The 24149-nt window shown below is 42.0% G+C and overlaps 1 protein-coding gene across 1 annotated transcript in view; it reads right to left on the bottom strand.

The window, feature by feature from the left end:
• Window positions 1-4069: 4069 nt before the first annotated feature.
• The window catches only part of SOCS6 (suppressor of cytokine signaling 6), a 235098-nt gene continuing 215018 nt past the window's right edge, over window positions 4070-24149 (bottom strand). Inside the window, exon 6 of the transcript XR_012503368.1 lies at window positions 4070-8407. The gene's annotated coding sequence lies outside the window, so the exon portion shown is untranslated. The remainder of the gene's footprint in view (window positions 8408-24149) is intronic.

Here is a 24149-nt window from a genome sequence, read left to right as displayed (position 1 = left end):
TTTATATGCTATACATTAAACTAGTCAAATTACATGCCCGGAATGTATTAAAAGACACAGACGAAATGAACACTCCCAGTAGCAGTTATGAGCAGTCGCCAGAGCCAGACAGCTGAGGTCTGAGCACCTGCTCTGCCGCTTAACAAGCTAACTTTGGGCAAGTGACCTGACCTGTCTGCCCACCAGTTCTCCCGTCTGTAAAAGGGGAATAACAATAGCATGCACCTCACGGGATGGTTGTGAAGACTGAATGAGCTAATGTATATGAAGAACCTATAAATATATAATATAAAGAATCACTTCTGCTAGATGGTGAGTAATACGTATTTGTTATCAATAGCAATAAATGAAAGGATTGCTAAATATGAAGATGAAACCCAAAATGTGCTGTCAGAGGAGTCTCAATTACGAAGAAGACTGGAAATAAATGTGGAATTCAGTACCAGGTCATGGAACAACAGCCCTAAAAATGTATGGAGTTTCTGAGTTGGTTAAATCGCATGTTGTTGTCTACCAAGGCTAACGTTTACGAGGAGAGCCAGGACAGCCGTCACATCAAATGTAAAGTATGTGAAGACACATTTGGTTCATCGCTGAATCCCCAGAACCCAACCAACATGTGTCAAATGTACAAATCGAGAAATACAAGTACCGACGGAATCACGTATGCATGAGAAACACTCCGCGTCAATGGAGGCACTGAAATGGGCCAGTCAGAATTGCAGGGGAGCACACACAAGACGTCTGGTCAAAAACAAGAGGGAAATGTTACAGTCCGCTCATCTGGGAAGTCTGTGCCGTTAGCACTGGAGAGAGCAACAAACCCAAATGCTGGCTAAATATGTCCAAGAATTTAGTACCTAAATGCCTTGAACGCACCTACACAGAACCACCTGGAAGCCGGCAGTAAAAGACACTGTGAGAAATCTAGTAACAGGCAACAGTTAACCACCCACTCTAGCAATGCAGACAAGAGAGCCGTTGCACACACGCCTTCTGCCTGTTGAGCCACTGAGGCCGCTTCTTTTAGAAGCATCACATGATGCATCTCTGAATAAAGTCAAGTCCTCCAAAATGAGAGAATCCCAGCTTGAAGAGATATGAGCCAAAAAGCTGGACCCGTACTGGAAGCTCCATAGAAAGACAGCTCTGCTCTGTTAAGAACCAGCCCCATCTCTCATTGTTGCAAATCACAATCTGAGACTTGCAGCCCTAGGTCTGGCTTGCAGACGGTTTTGTCACAGTGTGACTTTAATGTATAAATAGCTAAAATTTCCAAAGCTACAGGTGCCTGAAGATGCCTTCAAAGTCTCCAATAGCCTTTTACAGTTCTATTTCTAGAGTAGTTAAGTGACAGAAAGGTTAGTAAGCGTTTATGTGCTCCTATATTCTTCTGGTTATTTCAAAGTCTTCTAAGCATCTATCCTCTCTAAAGGTTAATATTTCCAAGTTGTTATATGTTGCTGTATTTTTAGTGTGAAATAACAGAATAAATGGCTAAAAATCTTCTATTAATTGTCTCAGGAAAACTGCTTAATTCCTAAAATGAGAGACAAATATTATTGAGCAAGTGAGCCAAAGAATGAATGGGAGTTGAAAAGTAGAGATAGTGAAAGCTGACATTATACACACACACACACACATATATACACACACACATATGTCATATATTTGTATATATACATGCATTATATTTAGAATCACTGATATATTAACAAAGTTGCTTTTCTTCACTAAGTCTTATTTTTCTCATTTGTAAATGGGATTAATATTACTTGCTTCATATGGTTATTATGAGAATTAAATGAGAAAATGCACATGAAGTATTTAGCACAATGTTTGGCAGGGAAAATGTGTGTAATAAATGAGATCTGCTAGTATTACGATCATTCTCTTAGTCAGTCAAAGGATTGTCCAGGAGACATAATGTGCTGTGAACTCATAAGGTCTCTGTGAGCAGTACTTTATGTCATAAAACATGTAATTCTTCATTTCTCTGACCATTTGGTCCAACAGCAGAGTGTAACACAATTTACAGTGAAAAGGAGAAGTGAGACTTTGAGATTTACATGGAATTTGCTTGCTCATTAGAAATAAGGTAACTGATTAAGAAAAAAATAAAGTAAAAGGCAGGTTATTAATACTTATAGACTATCTAGTAAGTCTGGATTTCTAATAACAGAGCCAGGAAAAACGTATTTTGAAGACTCTTTCCCAATGGTCTTGATGTCCAGCTCCGTTGGTGAAATGCTAGGGTAGACGATTCTGAGAGAGAAGTTAAGGAAGGCGAGATCTGAGCAGGTTTAAAGACTGCTTGGAAAGAGCAAGTTGAAGAGAGAGAATGAGAAAAAGAGATAAAGGGGGGATCATTGCAAACGAGTTCTCTAAGGGGGCAGGGTGAGACGGAATGAGAGGGGAGAAGAAACCCATGCCTGCTCAGAAGCCAAAGGCGTGGAGGAAGAGCAGACACATTTCAGTCCATAGACCGAGTGGCAGAAAGTTGATATTTTTCAGGCTTTTGTCAAAACCAAGCGTTGAGCTGAGAGTGAGGAAAGATGCAACGGGCTCAGATATTCAGTACAAGTGCAGAAAGCCTGAAGTAGCTGATTGCGTTGTAAATTAAGACACTGCGTGTTCTTTGTTCTGGGAAGGTAAATGAAGAAGCTTCATCACTATTTATTCTATGCCTTAAACTATGACCACTACCATCAATTCTAATAGGAACTCTAGGATTGATGAACTGGGCTGAGCAGTGAGAGCAGCTGAAAAGCCGTATTGAAAGAAATTTATCAAGTTCCACCAAGGCAGGGTTGGCTGTGACAGCCTTTGTTAGTCGTGGGTGTCATATCATCTGTGATTACCACCCTCTTTAATGAATCATCAATGATTTCCACATCACAGCTTATTTTCAAAACATTTATTCTTGGGGGAAGATTAAAAATTATTCTCTCTCTCTAAACAACGTATTTCTGTTGAATCAACCCAGCTGTTTCAATGCTCTTTGGAGGCTCTGGCAAAAGATGCCTTTTCTCCCCTTGTCCAGCTTCCAGAAGCTGCCCCATTCCTTGGCTCCTGTTCCCCCACTTCATCTTCAAAGCCAGGAATACTGCATCTCTCTGGAGATTCTCTCTTCATCATCTCTCTCTCTCTGCTGTCATGGATTCCTGTGATTAGATTGAGCCCACCCTGAAAATTCAAAATAACTTTCCCCCCATCTCCAAATTCTTAACATAATCACATCTACAAAGTCCTTTTTGGTATGCAATCAAACCTATTTAGAGGTTCTGGGGGTGAAGACATGGACACATTTGGGGGAATGGAGCATTATTTTCTGCACCACACTTATTTATTATTTCCGTTCTTTGATGACGAGTACCTCTAGTGTGCTTTCCAAGAAACCTTTACCTATGCCAAGTTTGGAAAGATTTTGTCTTCTGTTTTCTAGAGGATGTTTCATAGTTTCAGCTTTTATGCTGAAATCTGTATCTATTTCAAGTTAACTCTTGTCTATGGTGTGAGGTAAGGGTTGGCGTTTATTTCTCCTGTATATTATGAGCTGTTACATAGCATCATTTGTAGCAGTGATCATAATTTCCTACTTGAATTACCTTGGCAACTGTGTTAAAAATTAATTGACCATATTTGCCTGCATACATTTCTGGATTCTGCCACATTCTATTGATTTGGTATGTCTACTTTTACGTTGATTACAAGATTTTGATTACCGTAACTTTTCCGTAAGTCTTGAAATTTCTGGAGCTTTCTCTGGAACTATAGCATAAATATAAAAATCTTCTGTGATTTAAAAATTAATGACAGAATTGATTAGGTGATGATAATAATGAATTACTGCAAAGTTGGCACTTCATCTCCACCGATACAAAAACTGTGCTTCTTTTTTTCAGGATCCAGCCAAAAGCGTTCCCCAGCTGTGACCATTTTCAACAACTGCTCCTTATTAGAACATCATTGAATTTACTGTCTGCATCACCCATGACATGTTTTTACTACCTTGTGTTTTTTAATAATATATGTAATATTTACATCTCTAAATGGTAATGGCCTCAAATCGGTTAATCATATATTTGTTTCTCTGGTGTTTTGCATTAGAGAGTGCTCAGTAAATAATTGTCAATAACATAGAAGGCTATCTGTTAACCAAAAAAGGACTCTTTCTGGAAGGTGGAAGTAGTATATTCACATTTTTTGTTAATAAAAGATGCTTCCTGTAAATAACAATATTCTATAGCACCCCCAAGGCAGAACTGAACAAGAATGGGAAAAAATTAGCTGAATGCTACTTAAATACTGGAGTAGTTTAAGACGATCTAAAAACTGACATGGCTGCTGTCAAACATTGGTCCTGGAGGAATCAGTACGGTTCATCTAAGATACTGACTCCACTTTTCTTTTTATCCCATTATAATAATTGCCCTCATTCCTTTTCCAGTCAGTGTTTCTTTAGACAGATTTTTTTCAAACTGCTTGAAATATACCTAACAAAATTGTCTATGCTGCCAAAAGCTCTCTGTCTTAACTAAAAAGATTTTAGTTCAACATTTCAAAAATGTGTAGATTGTACCCATTCTGATCCCAGATGAGGAGCTATGGAAATATAGCTCCTGGTGAGAAGACGGCCACATGGGCACAGGAGCATCAGCGTTTCAGTGGACTTGTGTACGGAGCACAGTCCTCTGTCCACCGGCGACAGCCCCAAGGACAAAGCTGAAATTTGGGTGACTTCAAAGACAAGTAGGCTTTCCCAGCTAAATTCCAAGGAAATAAAATCACACTTGTGGTGTGACTTCTGGAACTCACGTTCAGAACACAGATGGAGTTCTTGCTGTTCTGTGCTACCTGATCTAACATCATCTGTCGGGGATGGTCTTCCAGCCCGTTGAGGGCTTCTTGAAGATTCTTAACAAATTGCCTAACAAATTGATATGAGCTCATCTGTGAAGGTGAGATGCACCTGTTCTAATGTCAACCCAGACAAGCCAGGGACATGCAGGAGGCATGCCGTTGTTAAAGTATGACCCCGGGAACCACGGATGGGGTGCTAGTTAGGTGCTGATAACTTCTGGGAGTGTCATGAAGACAGAAACAGATACAAGGTCCCAGGTGCTTGGAGCGCTAATTATCATGCACAAGGTGGTTGGGATGGAGAGGCTGAAAGTGAAAAAGGAGACGGGAGACCCTGGTGTCGTGACTTTGCTGTAGGCTGTGATGGCTTCCTAAAGCTGCCGTAACAAAGTACCAGCAACAGGGCGGCTTAGAACACCATCAGTGCATTGTCTGACGGTGCTGGAGGTTAGAGGTCCGAAATGAAGGCGTCAGGGAGGCCGTGCTCCCTCTGATGGCCCTGGGGAGGACCTTCCTGGCCTCTCCCGGCATCTGGTGTTTGCTGACCATCCTCCGGGTTACGTAGCTCATAGGTACATCTCTCCAGTCGCGTGGCCATCTTCTCCCCATGTGTCTCTGTATCATCTTCCCTGTGTGCACACCTGTCTCTGTGTCTAAGTCTCCCCTATTTATAAGGACACCAGTCACATTGGATGAGGACCCACCCTCATGACCTCATTTTAACCTGATTACCTCTGTAAAGACTCTAATTCCAAATAAGGTCACCTTCGGACATTCTAGGGATTAAGACTTCAACATATCTTTTTGGGGGGAGGGTGTCCACAATTCTGTCCATAGCATATGCTGTACTGAAATCCAGATACATACATTGTTTATAAGAGTTTATTGGTTTATATAAGACATAAACTTAATTTGGAGTGACTAGTATTTAATTAGCTCCAACAGGCTTAAGAGTGGTTATCTTTGTTTCAGTAAGTAACAGAAACCCTGTGTTTAATATCATATTTACATCTCCATATTTGATTATTATTCACATCCTATTTGCTGGTGTAGAAGCATTCAACGGTTTCCAAAGATAGTCTGCCTTTTAATTCCTCAGTGCCATTTCCTGATAGTTAACATTTTTTCAAAATTATATCTTCTGTACTTCATGGTGCCTGGTTTTATACAGTAGTTTTAACCTTTTCTCATTTCTGTTCAAATTTCCATTTCAGGTCCTCTTGATAGAGATTATGTCTCTTCATCCCTAAACCACTGTTTGGAAATTTTATGTATTGTATGTTTTTTAAAAAAATCTATAGTCAAATAGAATAAATGATATTTTAGGGCTTATTTACCCTAAAACATTTCAGTCTTCTATACACTAACATGTATTGAAAAGTTTGAAGAGGAGGATACTGTGTGCAATGTTTGTCATATACATTAACCCATGGGACCCATTTATTGTATAATATCACACATGAATTACCGTTCTAAGCCATATACCTACTATAAATGAACTTTTTAATCCTGTTCCTTAAAATCCTCTCTGAAATCAGGTACTCAGTTTTCACATTGTCCTTTCTCTTCAGCCTTATGACCTTCGTGGTTTGTTCTTTTTTTTGGAGTTGGGGGAAAGCAATTAGGTTTTACTTTGTTATTTTGCTTTTAACAGAGGTACTGGGGCTCGAACCCAGGACCTCGTGCATGCTAAGCACGCACTCTAACCACTGAGCTATATCCTCCCCCGGCGTTATGACCTTCGATCCCTAAGAAGAAATTAAAGTATTATCTTTGTTTTCTGTTCATCCTATCTTCTACTGAGTAAAACAACAAACAAACAAACAAAACAAACAAAAAAAAGAACATCAGAGTTTGCCGTATCTTTCTCCTGAGTAGCTGCCTAACTTCGGTGGAATTAAGCAGGCATGGATGTGTGTATCTAGAACCACTTCCCTCGGCAAATCATCTTTCTCTCATTTGAGAAAAGTACTGTTCAGTCTATTAAGCTTGGTTCCGGCCAGCCCTGCCCAGGAGTAAGTCAGACTAAAGCACCCCACCCTCCTTGGATCAGGGCTGTACACACGACGCAAAGCAAGACAGAAGATTTATCCCTGGAGGTGCTGCAGCCGAAAGAAAAAGAAAAGGAAAGAAAAGAAGAAACTTGGTCTGCTTGAAACCCGCAAGCTGTGAAGATAACGTAGGCATTTCATTTCCAGCAACCAATACATGCACATCCTTTTGGCCTGAAGAAGTCTGGGTTAACTTCCTAATCGAGTTACTCGCAAGGCGTCGATGATTCCTATAGTTCACACTTACCCTGACAGTACTCAACATAATTGAGTATTTCTCCAACCAGAAGCAGTCCTAAATTCACACAGAAATAGCAACAGCCAGCTTTCCTGTTTAGCTCCACTTCTGTTTCCTTTAGGAACTGCCACTGCAGGCACAACCAAGCTTTTTTCTTCAGAAAGAAAGGCATGTCAGAGCAGAGACAACGCGTTGCCTGATCTGCATCTTTCCTAAGTCTTAGCAGAGCATTCAATAAATATTTGTTAAACTAGATTATTTCTTTGATATCTTAGTAGATAATGCATCATAGAGTCGACTGGTTATAATTAGTTGCTCCATCTCCAATTAAAATTCATCCACCGTACCTCAGACAGCACACTCATCTGTGAGGGATTTCCTGTGCCCTTGTTTCTGGCAGCCTGTTTTCCCTTAGTCTGAAATATTAGCCTCTAAAGGCTAGTTTCCCTTGAGCAGATTATCAAGATTAACAATCATCCTGCACTCTCTATTCCACAAGGAAAGCTTTTTTTTTTTACTCAATTTTTTCGGGGAAACAAATGCAGTTCTCCATGCTTCCTGACTCGTCGGGTTAACTCACACTATTTCCTGTGGCTGCTGCCAGCGCTTTTACTGTCACAAAGTTCAAATTCTGGAGCTAAGCTGTCCCAGTATCATCGGGAATATCCCCACAAAGCTTTTTTTTTTTTTTTTTCCTTAAAATCCTGGAAACACTATTCCTACAAGAACTACAGGGGAAAGAGGCCCTTCACTCTATGGGAATATTAAAGCCCTCTGACCTCACCTCCAGGTCTCACTCACCATAAGCATCGGCAAACACCATTTGAGCACCAACTTTCTACCAGTTTCTGCCTTTGACATCGTGGAAACAGCTGAAAAACACACCTTGCTCTTCTTCCACAAAAGCTTTTTTTTCCCCCTGAACATCAACCCTTGGATATTCGTTGATTCTCTAAGTTAACTGATTCTCTATTTCCTAATGTTTCTGCTATTTTTTCTTTTTTGACTTGGATTTCTTTTGTAACTTCCTATGTTGGTTAAGATTAGATTTGGCTGCCATAACAGAGAAATGAAATAACAGTACCTTAAACACGATCGGGTTTTTTTCACACTCACCGAAGAGTCTGGGTCACAGAGTCCAGGGCTGGCGTGCTGGCTCCCGGGGGTCAGGGACACAGGCACATTTTCCCTGCCAAACGGGAGAGGCTGGCTTCATCAGCACGGTGGACGACGTCTCACCCTCACAGCTGCAATCCTGCCAGTAAGAAGGGAAAGGGGAATGGAAGGCTGGCCTCGTACCCCAGATTCCAATCACACCTGGCCAGAACATGTCTACACTTCTTTGCAAGAAGCGTACAGAAAGTGTCATTCTTATTCTCGGCTGCTGAGACTAGAGGTTGTACAATCATGGGAAGATGAGAAACGTTATCGAGGACACTTGTTGGCTCAGCAGAGCAAACTACTGAGTTTACTTGTCTTCGATTACTAACGCAATTCACCAGGTGCACGGCTGGTAACAAGACCCTGAAATTATGAGACATTCCATCGGTAACTGAAGTTTACCCATGGTTACAGAACAGGCCACGAGTTGTTAAGAACCACACATTCAGATAAGGTCTTGCAGTTAAATTTCCTTTAATCACTACCTAGTATCTTCTACTGAGGCCGAACCCTTTGCTACACATCTCTTACTCGGCCGCCCAGGCACTCCCAGGAGGTATGAATTCTACGTACTTTAATCATTAATTGAGCCGACCATCATGTGGTGAATAATTCCAGTCTTTGGAATCCAGAGATTATAACAGATACCCATAAATTCCATATAAGCTTTATCTTTCTGGCTTCCACAAATAATGATATGTGCCTCCAGGGGAAGACAGAAGAAACAGACTTGTGCGGTAACAGTATAAACGTAGCACAATTGGTTCTGCTCATTTCAGTCCTGCCTTTATTATTAATGCCCTCTCATTATTTTTCACTTAACACTTGATAAGATTAAAGGAAAAGAAATTAGTGCAGGATACGGTTGAGTTTTTTTTTTTTTCATGTACTCCTATAAAGGTGATATCACAGTCATTCAATAGATGTTAGTGTCGACTTTGGGGAGAGAAAGCAAAATAATTAGCAGCAGAGAAAAAACGAAAGCTAGGAAATGTTTAATATTCACAGGCCATCCCAAATAGCAGTGAGGAATCAGGGTGTGAAAATGAGTTTTGCATAGTCAGTGTGCTTCACGGTACAAAAGCATTGCTTTGAAATGAAGGCACCAAGCGCCCCGCTCGTCACAGGCCAGCCTTCCGCAGTGGGTGGCGGCAGCCCTACAGGATACGTGTTATCTCACAAGGAGATGTTGGGAACGGCCGCAGGTGCCTGCAAACACACCCTGGAGGTGGAGTGGCAGTGCCCGGCACCTTTACCCTGCACACAGAATTTAGGGACGCGAAGGGCAATCCCTGCTCATCTTGAAGAATTGGCCCACCGGTCCTCACGTAAGGTGTGCGCACTGGTTTAGCAGCTGCACATCATGGGGAGGAAGGAGATGTGCTGCAATTAACCCAAAATCCTGAGGAGAACAAGCATCCCACGAGCAGTCCATCCACGAGGCGGCCACCTCTCACCGCGGCACCAGGACGGGCTGTCAGAGCCTCCGCAGTTCGGGGACCCTGTGGGTGCCTTCATTTCCTCCACCTCTACACATGTTTTCCAGAGGTGAAGGCACTTTTCTAAGGGTCACGTTTAAGGTTCTTTTTACGTCTGGAGAAGAAAACCAAAGACAGCAGACCTAACCGAAAACTCTGTGTACCACGTCAGAACCTACTCAACAGGGCTGGCTTCTGTGACCTGTAACCCCGGTGAAAGGTGTGGAAAAACTGCACGGTGCCCGCGGGAGGCAAGGAGGGGCTGGAACACGTGGGTGCAGAGGCAGTTCAGGGAGCCCAGAGCTGAACTTGCTACCCAGACACCATTTTCATGGTGCCCAGGATTCGAAAGTCCTTTATGATTCTAACGGAGAAGCTCTTTCAGAGAGAACGTGCAGGTGTTCAGCTGCGGTCCAAATGGATAATGGACCCTCAGCCTGTCCATTAAGGAAAGGCAGGTCGCAGCTACGCACAGCACACATCCCAACGGGAGAGAAAGGGCAAAGAGCTAGCTGCTCGCGTGATCTACTTATAAATAAACTTTCTCCTTCACATGCCTACTTTCGTGCTATCTGTGCGCAATCCTGGCTCACCGACTCCGTGTTTATCTTCTCTGTTATTAATCCTTAAGCCTTACATCTCTGGGTCCAAGGTTTCTGCTTGGACCATCAATACTCTCAAATCTCTCTCCCAGTGACAAGTGGAGCCAGTGGTCTCATATCTAAAAGGCCCAGAGTAATATGCTCTAGACGCAAATGAGACATGGTCCCTGGTCTCCAAGAAAGAAAGACATGTCTTCAGGGCCCATTATCTCAGGAGCCTTTGGTTACTCGCTTTGTGACACCTAAACTCACAGGTTCAAGATTTGAACCTAGAGTATTATACACATATCGTGTCTTGATTCCAACAGGACACTTTTTTTAGAGACATTTATGATGTCTTTGGGGATGTATTGATAAATACAGAAACAATGTAAGTACATGGCTGGGTGGACAGCCTACCACCAAAATCACGGGCAATGGCCCGATGCAGAAATTTTTTAAAAGAGAGAAATATTTCTAAACTTTCAAAGTTTCACCCTTGGCTTTTCCTGTTTAACATAAAGACATAAAAGGTCATTTTTTTTTCTAGAAATTTCAATGTAACAGGAGTAGCTTAATTAGTCAGATGATGCAATTATTGTTAAACATTAGCCTTTTCATTTAGAATAACAGCTTGAAGTTTGTAACGTTAAGCTACGGAAAAAGAGGGAGAGACAAATTTGACTCTAGTTCCTATGGAAAGGGCCAACACAAGTCAACAGAGGAAGACAATATCCAAACAGCAAACGTGTCTGCAGAGCACAGGGGCCTGTATTCAACGTCTTCTAGTAACGTATGGTGGAAAAGAATATGAAGATGAACGTCCATGTAGGACTGAAGCATCGTGCTGTACACCAGAAATTGACACATTATAAACTGACTATACATCAATAAAAATATGTATAAAGTAAAAAAAGACAAATAGCAAATGTGAAGTCAGGCTAGATTCATGGAAACAAAGCCGTGAAATCAAGAAAGATGATTCGTTCACTCGAATTCAAAGAGCATTTCAGGCAGCCCTGCACTTTGAACTTGAGATTTACAGCGTGAGCGGGGCCCAGACGGACCGCAGAAAACGGTCAGCATGCCCGGTGTGATGGGGCGACAGCGTCTGTGAACACAAACGCCAGGCCGCGTGAGGCTCTGAGCCGACAGCCCCCAGGGCTGCCCAGCAGCACGCAGGCTCTGCCCAGGGCCGGATGCCCCCGCCACCCCGGCCAAGGCTCACGGACAGCGAGCGCATCCCGCCCAGGTGCAGGGCTTCTCGCTGGGAGCACCTAAGGTGAGGCTGAAAATGCAGGCTGGGCTGTTGGCAGAGGGTTTATTCTAAATGGATTTCGCCTCCTCTCAAGGTAATGCTCTGGCCATTACATAAAGCCAGAACGTCCTTCGATCTCTGGCCACAGAGACACACAAAAACTTCCATCCAAAACAATCCCCAATTCTGACTTTATTGAAGGACTCAGCTGTGTAGAGCTTTTGACAGTTACTTATCGAATTCCTGGTGGTTAAACCTCACGACCTAAATCTTCTTTCCAGTGTTTCTTCCAGCCACCTCTCCCCTGGATGGTTCCACAGCCTAGGTCATCGCTGGTGGACTGAGACGTGTAGAATTACAAAACTGTCGACAGAGAAGCTGGTCCCACATACTCTCTCCACTTAAAAGGGAAGAAGCTAAGTGAATACTTTTTTTCAGCCCAATGATTTTTTTTTTTCCCCAAAAAAATCTCACTGTCTTTTTCTGGCTTGCTGTTTGCCTGGAACATTCAAGATTTCTAGATGATTTCAAATAAATAAGTCAGCTTCGTCCTCACGGATATCCTAATTATGATGTTCTTTCTGTGTCTACTTTGTGATCTGAGAAAAGGCACAAATGACATGCTAACCCTCCTTTCTCTCAGGCATCAAGTCATTCTAAATTGAAGCAACAACACAGCAGGAGATATCACAGTGTCAAATTTCTACTTTTTTCCTACTTTATATCACCTGCCAGGGGGAACTATCAAGGGCAGGATTCATGAACAAATTTTTGAAGCATCCTGTCCTCTAGATAACTATTTGAAATTAAGGATTTTTTAAATCTCTAATTTACATATAAGTTTAGAGCTAAGCAATGACTAGAAAAGGCATGACCCGCTGGAAAAGGACTTCCTAGAGGAAAATGTTACAAGTGCTCTAGGAATTGTTCTGTGAGCTCGGGACAGGGTCTGAATGAAAAGCCAAAGGAGTCAGAAGCCAGGATAAATTCAGTTGATTCAGCTGACACCTGGATCTAATCCCAGAGCACTCAGACTAATACAGGGCGGTCCTATAACTGTGTGAACCACACTGTTCATTTTTCAATAAACAGAATTGTGCCTGGTAACTTAAAACAGTGTCTGGAAGAGTCACAACCATCAATACAGCTGACGCCTTTGGCACCGGACTAGGCTGAGTTCCAAGGACGGATTCTAAACACTCCTCCGCCTGGCTCAGCTGGAGAGCAACGGGCCTGGGCGGTGTTTACCTAGGAATTGTGCTGAAAGCATCTGCAACTTTAAATTCACGGTGCTGTTTAAAGATCCTCTGTCATTCAAATTCTGTACTTGTCCAGCTCGTCCAGTGAGGGATGCACGGAGCAGGGGGGCACTGTACTCAAGACGTGCCTCCCATCACATATGATCCCCTCAATGGACGCTGCTCTGGGAACGCAGAGCCTTGACCTCGTTTGTTTTCTGTCCTCACAAACAGCACCGTGAATGCCACAACACGAGCGATGTGGAGACTGATGCCCTCCTAGGCCTGGTTCCAAGGAGGTCGTTATTTCCATCCTATTTCCTTTCCACAGCAATAGAGACAACAAAGCCTCAATTTCTGGGCATTTTTCAAGAGTAGTTAATGGAACAGTGAAGCCTGAACACATTCCAACTTAGGGATAAAAAACTGAATACATGTCCAAGTTGTATTAATGGACGTGTTCACTGTCTCAGACAGATACCCAGCAGATGGGGAACTGCAGACATGCAGGCATATAAATGAATGTTTCCTGCATGCTGGGCCCCTGCCAAGGGTTTTATTGACACAATTTTATTTATTTGATTCTTAAAATATGTCTTGAGATAAGCAAAGCTATAAAAGAATGACACATTGTCCCCAAGTCACACACCTAGTAAAAAGTCAACTTAAAAATTATGACTCAGATTTGTCTCGCTTGAAACCTCATCTTTTCACTATTCCACTGCTTCAAAATAAGTTTTTTTTTAAGTCTGAATGCTAGTTACTAAACTTGCAAGAGAGTTCATATTTTTTTACAGACACTATCATGTATTTGGAGAAATGCACAGAAAAAAACTGAATAGAAGTATTAGAAGATAACTATGAAAAAGTATTTTAGAGGAAAATAGACTAGAATATTAAATGATGTTGAAATCATTGCCATCAGCACTTTAAAAACTGTGTGTATGCAGCCACATACAAAAATTATCACAGCATTCCATTTTTCATTCCATTGTTTTTGCTTTTAATAACTGACTCCTTAGGTACGAATGACTAGGTACAAAACAGACACAAGATACAAGGATGTAATGTACAGCACAGGGACTAGACCCAACATTTTATAATAACTTCATGTGGAGTATAATCTATAAAAATATTGAACCACTATGTTGCACACCTGAAACTAATATAACATTGTAAGTCAACTACACTGCAACAAAAGATAAATGACTCCTTGCTCATGAAAGGTTACAGAGAGTTCTCATTAAATTTCTAGACAAATTTTCTAGCAATAAATAAGTCTACCCAACTTTGCTGGGATCTCAGAAAACAGATTCCTCTGCAGTTCTAGGCTGTTAAGACTCGGTACTAAATTTGAGAACTTGGAGCAGCGATCAGCACAGAGTTTCTGTAGTCATGATGCCTGGGGAGTCCAACAAGAGAGCTAGAGAGGCACCGCACCCTAGACTAGGATCTGTCAGAAAGACAGGTCACATCACTGGAGAGTTCCACGAAGGGAGCGTTTATAAAGCAGGGGGACCCGGCAAGCAAGGACGGGCATCTGTTACCAGGAAGAGGCCTGATATGAGGGAGGGATGGATGTTCTTTCCTTAAGGAAAACTCTTGTATGAAATGGACTTGTTCATCCTTTGTAACCAGGCCATACAATCTTAAATTGGAAACTGTTCTGAAGGAAAATAAATATAATTTCATTTTTTTGTATTTTGCAGTAATTTGATGGCAGCATCACCGTGGAGACTTCTTTCTACTCTAACCTACAAGAAAGGTCGCCTACTGAAATTCCAGTACATGTAGCTCATCTGCCTAGGGATGACACACGCTGACTAAGATGTTGGTCATTAATGTTAAATTTTGCTTTGATTCTATTAGGTCTTCCTACAGGCATGAAGGAGCAACATGGGTACATAATACTAGGCAATAGACATTATTAAAATGCTAGCTATGTCACCGGGGTCCTGAGGGAGAGCTGTGGACAGGAGCCCAGGCGCCAGTCCTCCTGTTCCCGACAGGAAGGAATCCTCTGATCCCATTCTGCTCCCAGCTCTGCCGACACCTCCCATTGGCCAAGTCTGACCAAAAGCCAGAGAGCAACAGTATCTCTGGACTTAGCCAAGCATGGTCAGACTCAGACAGGACAGCACAAGGAGCAACTGGAAAATATCCGGGTCAACCCCCAGTAAGAACAGATGCCAGTCAGAGACTCTTCCCGAGAAGAGGTCTGGAAGAAGTGTGAGGACAACAGCCAACACGGCCAAGAATGCCCTCGGCACGAGCATGGAAACACAGCCAGGTTACACTTCACCTAACTGGACATTAACACTATGCTCTATGCTCTGCATAGAAATGATCACCCCAATCCTACAGATGAGAACACCAAGCTGCAGAAAATGTAAATAAACTGCCAAATTCATGCAACCCAGCAAGTGGCAGAAGTGGGACTTGAAGTCAGGCTTCCTGATTGCCAATCACATACATGCTTTTCCAGTAGGAAACCCACACCCCTGCAACGTGTGAGCAGCTGTTTGATTTCCCACTGGCCTGAGATGCAGCCCCAGTAAGGAAGATTAGGTTTTAATCAACCCTGTTTGCATCTCGATTAGAAACAGATGAAGGTCCTTGAGATTTGGGCAACCAAGAAATTCATCAAATGACGTGAAGAACAGGACTAGTCACTGAGAGTTTGTTTTTCCTTTGCCTTTTAATCTACCGAAGAGACCTATCTTCCACCCAGGCGATTTGTCCTCTTTGCCAGGGGCATTTCCACCACTTGAGAGAAGAGGCTGTCATTTATATGATACTGGAGTGGTTAATATTGATGCTCAGTTGTCTGCTACTATCTGCCCCAGGACAATCTGAGCTAATTTTTAGAGTATAACTAGCAATGTACTTTGAGGAAAAAAAAACAGATAAAAATACATGTCACCAAGCTGTTTTTGATTTGGCCTCAATAAACTTCTCTTCCATTAACCTCCTTCAGTTGCCCAACAATTCTCAAGAGGAAAGATGATTCCTTTTACGTTCCTTGTCTTAAGGAAAAGCAGGCATACGAAATGGACTTGTTAACCACTTTGTGATTAGTCCATATAAACTTTTCCATTTTTTATTGAAATATATATGGCATAAAACACTGTGTAAGTTTAAGATGTACAATATGTTAATTTGATGCATTTATATGTTGTAACATGATTGCCACTGTAGTGATAATTAGCACCCCTACCACATTTTATAATTATCATTTGTGTTTGGTGGCTGGAATAATTAAGTTCCAGTCTCTTAGAAAGTTTGATGGTTATAATACAGTATGGTTGTCTATATTCACAATTCTGCACATTAGATCTCCAAGGCTTAACTATCACCCTTTGCAAGGCTGTATCCTTAAACCACGTCTGTTCTTTTCCTCCCACCACCTACCTCCTGGTAACTGCCATTTTAACCTGCTTTTACGAGTTTGGCTTTTTTAGATTCCACCTGTAAGTGATATCATACAGTGCTGGTGTTTCTCTCCAACTTATCTCACTTAGCGTAATGTGCTCAAGGTCCATCCATGTTGTCACAATGAAAAATATTCCTGTGTGTGTGTAAATAAAGTTCCAGTATGTATATATACATATATATGTATCTATATCTCCAGTAACCCAGCATACATACCACGTCTTCTTTATCCATTCATCTGTTGATGGAACTTGGGTAGTTTCCATATCGTGGCTGCTTGAATGATGCTGCAGTGAACTTGAGAGTGCAGATATCTCCTTGACAATCTTATTTTCACTTCCTTTGGGTACATACCCAGAAGTGGAATTGATGGATCATATGGTAGATCTATTTTTATTTTTTTGATGAGCCTGCATATCATCCATATAACATTAATTAGGAAAATTTTGGAAGGAAAATGAATATAATTGGTATTTTGTAGTAATTTTGACGGAAGCATCACTATGGACACTCCTTTCTCCTCTAACTTATGAGGAAGGTTGCTGACTGAAATTCTAGTACGTATGTGTCATCTGTCGAGGGGTTACACCCGTAAATATGTTGTTGTCATCACAAATTAATGTTTCAAAATTAAATCTTCTGAGACATTTGACAAAAATGACCGTCTCTCAGCAGGATTTTGTACAGTCTTCCTTCTTGGCCGGGGAAAAGGCAGCTGTGGGCTCACTGGTTCTCTGGATTTCCTTCTCCAGATGAGATGAACTTCCCTTCCTTTCAATCATGGTCAAGACCAGTGCCCTTGGCAACCTTCACTAAAGGATGCAGCTTTCAATGCCCCAATTGTTTTATCTGTGGCTGCAGCTTATATACAGATGCTGTAGGTCTTCCCCCTCAGTTTCAGGTTGACCATACTCCAAGATCAAGTGTATTTGCCAAATATGCTAAGCACTTTTGAAAATCATCATTTTGGGAAGTTTGAAGCACTTGCTGTTTTTCCCTGGTGTTCCAAAGCCAGAGCAACTTCGGGTCGTGAATCTGGGCAAGCATATTTCCCTTTGACAAGACTGCAGCATGCCTTCTACGGGCTGATTTCAATAATATATAAGCAACCTATTCCAGGTCTCCTGAGCCAACCTTCATGGTTCACCAAATTAAATATCTTTTTCCTCTTCAACACTGGATGGTTACCAAAGAAGCCAGTTCATTGGATGGGTGGACAAAAAGGAAAGATTTTGGAATGGTGTCTATCACCTGGCACCCCCATCGTCCAATCTATGCAAGACTGGCTCACGAGGAATTTGTGCTTCTGGAGGAATTCGTGTAGATGACTCCTGGAACCAGGCTCAGCTGTGCAGACGGCATCTTCTCAACCACAAGCAAGCCTGACGGCTGCGGGTTATGTCTCACTGATGAGCAAATTGTTATATCAACCACACAGGAGAATGTGACAAGGTGACAGTGTGGTTTTTTGTTTGTTTGTTTGTTTTGTTTTGTTTTTTTGTAGTGCCTATTCTTCTAGCCTATCTTAAAAAAGCAAAACCAGGTTCTCACTGAGCCAGTAAAGTAGCCAGGAAGAAGTTATCAATTGCATCGATGATTTTCTTTTAAGACCCTGCTAGAGAACAGAGGTTCTAAGTGTTGCTGGATGAACTTCCATTTGACTTAGGAAGGAGGGTTAAATAACTTAGAATATTCTTCTTATAAAGTTATCCTTTGATTTGTAACATGCTGAGACAAAAACACCTTCACCACATCAATTCTAATAGTGAGTCAACCTTTGGTTTTGTTTTTGCCCTTCCTAGAGAAAGCACCTTCAGAAGGAATTCCTAAACACAGGGAGAAAATGGTTTCACCTTTATAAACTTCAAGTCCAGTGGAAAGACACTCATAATCTAAATGTTTAGGGTGGGAAGGGACAGACTGGGATTTCAAAATGTAGAATAGATAAACAAGATTATACGGTATAGCACAGGGAAATGTATACAAGATCTTGTGGTAGCTCACAGCGGAAAAAAAAAAGTGACAATGAATATATGTATTTTAATATATAACTGAAAAATTGTGCTCTACACTGGAATTTGACACAACATTGTAAAATGACTATAACTCAATAAAAAAAAGTCAAAAAAATAAAGAGCTCAGGAATTTTAAAAAAGTATTTAAAATCCTGATAGATTTTCAAATGATGTCATGATGGGAAGTGAGCAAATTCTATAAATCGTTTAGAATCTTCACAACTGCATCTTGAACAATCTACTACTTAATATCAGTTTGTAATTAACCACACTGATGGCAAGAACTGAATTCTTTCTTTGGATTGCTAGACAGAGTTCTTACAGCTAATATTCAGTGGTGAACAATCTAATGTAATCCAGAAAGAAGAGCTGGGTTTTTCCTTTGACTTTCCACTGAAAATCCCTATTACAGAGCCAGCTTGGCTGGCATTTCATCAGTTAATGCTCCAGTCATTTTTTTCCCTAAATTAATTCATTACATCAAAGAATTTTATTCAGCTGCAAAGCTATCATCAGCTTTATTGTGATCTTCAGTGCTTGAGACAAATTTGGATTTTTTTCACAGTCTTTTTTTTAAGCTGCCTATGCATAAATTAGAAATTGGGAAAAATTGCTTTGCTGTAAAATTCATCACAATGAATAACACAAGAGGAATGACATCATTCTCGGCATATTCTATAGTTTGATATGCTAAATTATTAATTCAGTGCTTGACTATTGTGAGAGTTAATTTTATGTGTCAACTTGGCTGGGTCTCAGTGCTGAGATATTTATCAAGCACTATCTTAGGTGTTTCTGGGAAGGCAACTTTTTAGATGACATTAAGGTTTAAATCAATTGACTTTGAGTAAAGCAGATTGACTCCATAATGTGGGGTGGGCCTCATCCAATCAGTTGAAGGTCTTAATAGACAGAGACTGAATAAGAAAAACTAAGAAAAGGGAATTCTGCCAGCAGAAGACAGCCTTCAGACTCTAACTGCAGCCTCAGCTCTTCCCTGGTATCCAGATTACTGGTCTACCTGCAGGTTTTGGACTTGTCATCCTCCACAATCCTATGAGCCAGTTCCTTTAAAAATTTTTAAATATTTTTATATTTTTATTTTATATATTTTTAAATATTTGTACACACACACACACACACACATTCTATTAGTTCTGTTCCTCTGGAGAACCCTGATTAATTCAACTACATATTCAGACAAATTCATATTCTGGAATTTTTTTCCCCAGTTTCCATTCTAGGTAAAATTGGGAAGCCTTTATAATGAACTTTTTCATCAGGATTCCTTAAAGATATGACAATCATAAAAAATTATTTGTAATTAGAAATGTAAGTCCTCAGACTCAACCTTTTTTTAAAGTGGAGTCTGCTTGAGTATGACTTGAATATTTTTCAAGCATCTGGAGGGCCGTGTGATATTACTGCTTAGAATTTCTAGCCATGAAATATTCCCCCAAAAAATGCAATCCTGTTATTTTCAATGTATATGAATCAACCCTAGATATAACCCTTGTAAAATTTTTACTTTTATATTTCCATTATAAGCTATCTAAAAGAAAAGAGAAGAAAAAATGGTGACTGCTCACTCTTGCAGAGACAGAAACAGAGCTGGCTGATACCCATAATTAGTAGAAGTCTTTCAAGTACACTCTCTTTCCTGAGTCACGAAAAAGGAACTTTTTGCTTATTTTCAGTACACACCTGTATCCACAGTCTATCACTAGTCAGCAATTGGCGACACCACAATTAAACACAAATTATTTTTCATTGATAATCTTTTGATATTTAGCTGGTAAAGCCAACATGAAATCTAACTTCTGGGGAAGACAGAATAAGATACAGGGTTCAAAGATGCTTTTTGTATACCAAACTAGAGTACAAAAATTAAATTTTAGCAGGAATAATCCAAAACTTGATTAGTTAGTTGCTATGTTCATAAGGAAATATGCTTTTAAAAAGAAGTCATTTGATAGGCAGTCGGAGTTGATTCAGTGCTTCAAGGAGGGCATCAAACACAGGCTTATTCAACTGTGTTTCAAGGTCTTGGCTTTGTCCTCAGGCTTCAATCTTCATTGTCACAAGAAGGCTGCCAGAGTTCCAGGCATAACTTCCAACACAAGAAGCAAGGGGCCAGCAAAAATAAATAAATAAATAAATAAAGGATTTTCTCACCACAGTTCTCTCTTATCAAGAAGGAAGATTTTCCCAGAGAAGTCCAACAGATTTCCTTTCATAGATCACGTCCCAGAACTGGGTCATGTGGTTCCCTAGAACATGTTCCTTCTAGAGGACCCAGAATTGCTATGATTCTGAGACGAACCATGACTTGTCCACCAAAGCTAAACATTTTGCCATCTAAATAAAACTGGAGTTTTATTAGAAGAGAAAAACAGAAGCATAAGCACTGGGTGGGCAGTTCACAAGCCAACAGCACCTGACTACCTACACCAGCGAACTGTACTGTATCACATGCGCGTGAGAACTTCACCCGAAGTGGACAAACAGCCCACGCTCTTTGTAACGGGGGGCTCACATCAAGTGCTTCCTCATTCTATGGTTGGCGTATTTCCACTTGCTGTAAAATTTTGCCAAGGGTTACTTCTTTTGTTTTTAATTTAGGATTTATTATTTTATTTAATTTGCATTACAAAATCATGTAAGGTGTTTCTTGTGTCAACTATAAGTTTATCCAATTGACTGAAATTTCTCAATTTCATTTTTATTCAGACATGCCATCTACATGGCAAGTAAAGAATCATTCATTTAGAACGGAGCCTAATAGGATACCAACTGAGGGGCTTAAGGTGGGGAACGACAGATGCATGGGGGAACTGGAGACAGAAAACCAGGTAGGAAGGAAATAGAATATTCCATCAGAGGAGGGGCTTGAGAAAGCATGCAGGACGGCCACCGTCCACACGAGCCTTCACTCCTCAAAGCGTGTAAAGCAACAGACCAAAAGCCACCTGGCAAGGAGGCTGAAAATGATGGCCAAGTCAGACACAGTCACCCATGATCTGCTGATTTAAGACAAAGAATGTGCTAATAATGTACAGCTGTGGATGCCTGCTTCAGTTAATTCATTTTCTGGAGTATCAAATGATAGCGATGACATCAGGACACAGAATCTGTAAGACAGAAGTCACTGAGAATGATGCTTTAGTCCAGCCTCATAGTACTCTGCCGGGCCGTGACAGGCCACACCCCACTCTCCAGTCAACACACTGTCACCACAAATTCTGAATCACTTGGAAAAAAACAAGGTTTTCATGAACAGTCCGCAAGAGCCTCAGAGACGGTCTCCTAACCACAGAGAAAATGTTGTCGTTTTGAGCATCATCAGTGAGCTATCCCCAGTGTGTTCTCTGAATCGTCACCTTCCCAGAAGTTAGTGTAACTAACCTCGCTCAGAAACGGGGCGCCTGTAACCTACAGGGAAATGGTGACCCCCTCGTCCCCCTTGCCCTCTAGCATGTTCCACCCTCTTAACCACACATGCATGGGAGCTATTTCCCGAGGCAGCCAAATTACGTGCCACCCATTTGTCTACATCTGTGTGAGACTGCAACCTCTCGGAGGCAGCAGCGCGAGCAGTGCAGCAGGTGGGGCCCTGCGCCTGGTTTCCTCCAAGAGTCCGTGGGACTAAGGACAGAGGCACCAGCCCTGGTGCTTGGAGTCTCAGTGACAGAAGTACCGTATGTTTTTCAATTACTTAAAAAATAACATGCCCCACTAACTGTCAGAGAAGGATGAATCTGAGTCCGGAAGGCCTCCGGGACAAACGCACCCCAGACATAACCTGGGCCCATCACGGCTCATCAGCACGTACTTCAGCTGCGGATTTTGAGAGGCGGATTCCTCCTGGACACACAGGAAATGAGCCTCAGGGAGCAGTGAGACCAGGAGTCTCACCAATGTCAGCCCCCAGCCCAGACCTGTCCTCTGAGGTCAGACTTGGGTACCACACCGTTCACAGGACATCGTACTTCCCAAACTGAACTTTGGATCTTCCCACCTTCTCCACGAATGCTTCCAGCACCCAAAACTAGCTCATCTAGACACCTAGGAATCAACCGCCCCAGGTGACACATCCCAGCCACTATCACTCATCCATTTGCCTCCTAAGTGTCTCCCAAATACGCCCGTGCTTCTCCATTTCCATCATCACCACGGCAGCCTGAGCTAAGGTCATCCTTCTCCTGCAACACGCAGTTGCTTCTTACCTGATCAACCAACATCCACTTGCAAACCCTTCTTCCCATGTCTGGCCTATTCTGCCCAGCACAGCCAAAGTGGCCTCTTCAAAATTCAACCTTGATTTCACTGCCTCATCCCAGGCTCACCTCCATTCGCTCTAAAGCCCTACGTGGACTGCCATTGCTCTTAGAATCAAGACGCTCTGCTCCCTGTGGTCCACACCGCCTTCGCTGAAGCTCTGCCCCAGCTCGTTGACATCAGACGCCCCTCCTCTTTCTTTCTCCACTGCATTTGCCGTTGATTTTTACCTGCCCTGATGTCCCACCCACAAAGATTTTGCACATTCTGTGTCTCCTCCCTGGAACATGTTACCTCCTTCTTCACCTGGCTAACTCTGTTCCAGAGCTCAGGGCGTCCAGAAAGCCAGTCATGGGGCAATGGCAACATGCTGATGTTTAATTTCAGGTGATGCAATCCCTCGAGGGAGGGAGAGAGCTGGGGGGGGCGGTGCTGGTGAGAAGCAAAGCCAAGTGACAAACCACCATCCTGGCCACAGCTCCGAGGGAAGGAGGGACATGGGGGAATGAATCTGCCAGGGGCTCTCCAAGGTCTTTTCTTCTCATGAGCCAGAAAGTTTTCTCACCAGGAGCTGACTGCCTCGCGGTCCCAGACTATAACTTCCAACTTCATTATTCGTGAACAGGCAAGATGCAGAGGGACCAGGAACATCCCGGGGGTGGGGGCGGGGCAGCCAGACTCCAAGATGGGGAGAAGGGGGCCCAGCCCTGGTGTGAAACTAGGACATTAAGGCCATTTTCTGAAGAACCTCATATGCCCAGGCCTTCGCTTCCCCATCTGCAAATTTCCAACAGGATCTCCACTCGGCTGTAGTGGAGAGGTGAGGAAATGCGTTTGCGAGCTGACTTGGAAACCCGGTTCCACGTTTCCTTTCTACCTGCTGCAGGCGGCGCGCTGGCCTTCTGTCACCTTCCATCGTGGTGGCTGTGGGCTTTTTCAAATTTATCCTTTTTTTTCTGGAACTCCTCTCTAACTAACTTTGTTTGACATTGCAGTAGTAAATAATAGATGTGAAACTTTTCACATCTGTGCTGGAAAAAAAAATATGTTGCAAAATAAAAAGTTGGACAGTGCCTCCAGCTATCATTATAACTGAACAGCAGAGAACGTTTCAAAATATTCTGGGGAAAAAAAATTTCTTTGGAAACTTCCACAACTCAACAGTGATTTTCTTTCAGACTCATGACTTTTCTGTACTTTCCAAATTTTCTACCATCGGCATAAACATCTTGTCTTTCAAGAAACAGACATTCTCCCAATAGTTTAAATGAAATAATCTATCAATTTACGATCTATCTTTAAAAGATGGTGTGCAACGCTGATAGTATGAGGTGGCTCCTGCATTCCTATAAGAAGGGAAAATTTATTCAATCCACCTGGAGAGCAAAGGGTACGTCACACTTAAATGCTCACACTCACACATGCAATAGTATGACACTTCCAAACCTCTCCCAAGGAAAACGTTTTAAGTGTGGGGGACATTTCATGCACAAATAAATGCTGGGGGAAGAATGCTGCTTGCTATATCATATATGACCACAAAAAATCACAAAATG

The sequence above is a fragment of the Camelus bactrianus genome, chromosome 30 (genome assembly GCF_048773025.1).
Source record: "Camelus bactrianus isolate YW-2024 breed Bactrian camel chromosome 30, ASM4877302v1, whole genome shotgun sequence".
Lineage (NCBI taxonomy): Eukaryota > Metazoa > Chordata > Mammalia > Artiodactyla > Camelidae > Camelus > Camelus bactrianus.
The sequence above is the reverse complement of the archived record's forward strand: the minus strand, read 5'-3'. Positions and strand labels throughout refer to the sequence as shown.